This window comes from Octodon degus, unplaced genomic scaffold (assembly GCF_000260255.1).
Source record: "Octodon degus isolate 3935 unplaced genomic scaffold, OctDeg1.0 scaffold00049, whole genome shotgun sequence".
Lineage (NCBI taxonomy): Eukaryota > Metazoa > Chordata > Mammalia > Rodentia > Octodontidae > Octodon > Octodon degus.
This window is the reverse complement of record NW_004524625.1, coordinates 14,216,751-14,220,325: the sequence shown is the minus strand read 5'-3', so window position 1 is coordinate 14,220,325 and position 3,575 is coordinate 14,216,751.

Below are 3,575 nucleotides of genomic sequence, written 5' to 3'. Positions count from 1 at the left end.
CTATCACCCCATTTCGTGAAGAATGAAGATAAAAGGGCTGCCTGCTCTTACTCGCTCCTTTCTCATGTCCCAACAAATTGTGTCTGGTCTTAGAGGAATTCCACAGCATGACAAAGAGTTTCTCTGGCTTCACAAACCACTGAACAAAGGTCTGGCCTATATGCTACTAAAGTATATGCAAATACTACCAGAATATATGCAAATTCCTCCAAAGTATATTCAAATACTACCAAATCACATGCACGTACTACCATAGTATACGCAAGAGAAAGAAAAGAATGCACAACAGCTGATCTATTAGTCAAAATGCTCGGGAAATACATTAAGCTTTACAGTTCTGTGAAAGGGAACATCCTCATTGAGGTGTGGCCACACAACCCTTTGTAGGATTGTGCTGCTCAGTACTTTTAACCGTAAACCCTCTCTTAATGGACATAGAACAATCTCATCGCCCAGAGCTTCTGCTCCAGGTATTATCAGCTGAGATCTTGCTATCCTCCCCACACTGGAATCACTGACATAATTTAAGTTCTGTGTATTCTTAGCTGTTACAATGTTTCCTTCAGTTTTTCTGATATTGTTTACTTTTTTAAATAATGTCTTGTTCTGCAGCTTTAATTTTAAATTTTGATGTTAAATATGTATTTGCAATATACCCTCTGGGGGGCGCTGCATGCTTTCAAGATAGAGGCATGTCCATCACCCTTTCCGCCCACAAGTGCAAAACGCTGCTCTAAGAGCAATGATTCCACTTTTCTGCTTTAGTAAATAGAATGGAGAGAAGATAATTGAATTCCTGTTTAGTGCTCACAATTTCATCATGCCTCCAGCTTTGGATGATAAGTTTAAATCTTCAATGTACAATGTTATTGTTACATATTCACAAAACAAGCAGATCTGACTAGCATGTATACCACAAAGTCTGGCGCTACCACAAGCACCTCTCTCCTGTTTTTCAACAGAATCTCAGTTACTATAAGCATTGTTCAGATTTAAAATATTTAGGCCAAACTACACACTGCATCTCATCTTTGGTGATTTCCTCCGTAGCACATTCTGCCATTTAGGAGGAAAAAGCCAATCTCCTTTTATCAGTGCTTTAGAGCCCTCCTGTGTTTGCAGATATGGGACCACTTCCCATGCTGGCATTTGCTCAGGCTCTGGCATTAGCTCTCATAATTCTCCCTCTCACAGTCCTGGCAGTTGGTCCTGCATGCAGAGCGTGCGTTTTGGGGCCCTCATCCTGCACGGCCTCCATCCTCACATCTTCCCCATGCTAACACCTGGATTCTGTCTCCAACGTTAATAGACATTGAGGTAGGAAACAGAAATAGAACACACTTGAAACGTTCTGTTTTCATTTCACCTTTTAATGGTCCTCTGGATTTCACCTTGAAATTTATTGAGAAGTCAGTCAGGTGAGATCGCACCATTTTATCCAGGCAATAACCCACTTTCTTTCCTTTTCAGTTGACTCTTGAGATACTAAGATTTTAGATGAAATATGTAACGAGTAATTAAAAAATCATAGTTTGTTATAGAAACCTCCTCAATTTTTTTGTTCATAAGTGCATGGAACTATGATAATAGTATAGTTTGCTAATAGGAAATATTTTTAAAATTTGCTCGTGAGCTGAGGAGGAAGAGCAGTTAACCTTTGGCAGACAATACAAAAGAGGGTTTTCCAAGGGAGAGAATTTAGGAAAGAGACGAACCTGCATCCCATAAGAAAGGCTTAGTATTTTCTTCACAGAAAGGCACAGTGAAGTGATGAGTACATGCATCGGCAGAAGGACAAAGAAGCAAAGCTGTTTCTAAGATCACACACAGATGATAAAGCTAGCAGTTAGGCTTATCAATATAAAAGCACATGGTGGTAAGTCAGAGAGACAAGGTTAAAAAATAATTATCTCTTTAAGTATCTTTAACCCCAGCTGTGACACCAGCTCGCTGTTTTTGCTTAAAAACTAGTATTAAGTTTGGACAATTAAATGCCTGTATCTTGTACTCTGCGTTACTAATTTAAAGATAACAATACACAAAGTATTAACCACACTCCTATGATCTTGTTTTGATATTTTGTTTTATCTTCTTTTTAAAATAAAAAGTACAAAATGGTATTAAAAGAAACCAAACTAAACACAATATCATACAAAATGTTCATTAGAGCCCTTGAGTATGAAAACTGCTTATAGTTTACAAGACAGTTGACAGTAAAAGTAAAGGAACCAAAAAATGTAAATGAGCTGTGATGCGGCATTATCAGGGCTCTGAAAGAACATGGTACCAGCCAGACTGGAACGTGCCTTTTTTTTTTTAATGTATCTAGTACAGGCTCTACAGGGTCTCACTACACTGGTCGGACTCGTAGTGATCCTCCTGTTTTCAGCCTCCCAAGCGCTGGGATTACAGGGCACCACACCCAGTCTCAATCACCATCTCAGCGCGCCCTGGGGGGTGGGATGGCATGGCAGGCTGTGGCTCGAATCCCGGTCCCTGTGTCTGCCTAGGCAAGCGCTTTAATCCGCTGAGCTATCACCAAGAGCCTCGCATACATCATGCCCCATGCCGGCAATGGATGAAGCGGAGAGCAGGTCTCAAAGCAAGCAAGGGCCGCACCCTGCCTTGAACGATGTCCCAGGAGCCGGCGGAAAAAAACTGAGCTCGTTCTGTAAGGATCAGGGACAGCTTCAGAGCTGATGTTTTTGAGTTTCTGAGTGTATAGCATAGGGATTATGCCTACCAACAAGAGGAATTTTAGCAGTAAATTCCTTAGAAGAAAGTTTATGAATTTTCTAAGAGTGTATGCATTCAGAAATAACTCCCAAATCTCATCGTGAAACTGTCCAGGGAGCACCCCATTGCCACCTTCCTTGGAGTCCAGCCAGCCATGTGGCCGCAGGAACCGAATGATTGCTGCTTCCAGAACTGGATGAGGTTGCCGTCGGGTACCAGAGTGGGCTCCTGCCACGGCTGCTTTTTGCCTGTTGATTGCACATTTCAGGGGCCTCATTCATGCACAAGAGGGAATTGGAAAACCAGTTTTCCAAATTTGGAACTTAGGAAGTGGAGATCTCAAGATTAAGAAAAAGGGACTTGGGTATAGCTCAGCGAACTAAGCTTAGTTGCTTAGTTCCAGCGTTCGATCCCGGGCACTGCATGCCACACCGGCCCTGCCCCCGAGCCAGCGAGGGAGTCCAGGCATGGTGGCGCACGCCTGTAATCCCCACACTAGAGAGGCAGAAGTCAAGAGATCACTACGAGTCCAAGCCTCATAGTGAGACCCTGCACACACAACACACACACACACGCACACACACACACACACACACACACACACACACACACACAAGATTAAGAAGTTTTTCACATTTCTGGACTTTCAAAAGGAAAAAAATAGTTTACTGTTGAAGCCTAAAAAGAGAAAGTAAAGAAGGATAACTGGAGTAAAGGTACCATGTGTGGAAACTCACAGCTTTACAGAAGACTGAGGGGTCATTGTTTTAGATTTTTCAGGGCCATCGGAAAAGAAATTCAGTGAGGAAGAACCCAACCACACGTAGTTCGGAGATGAG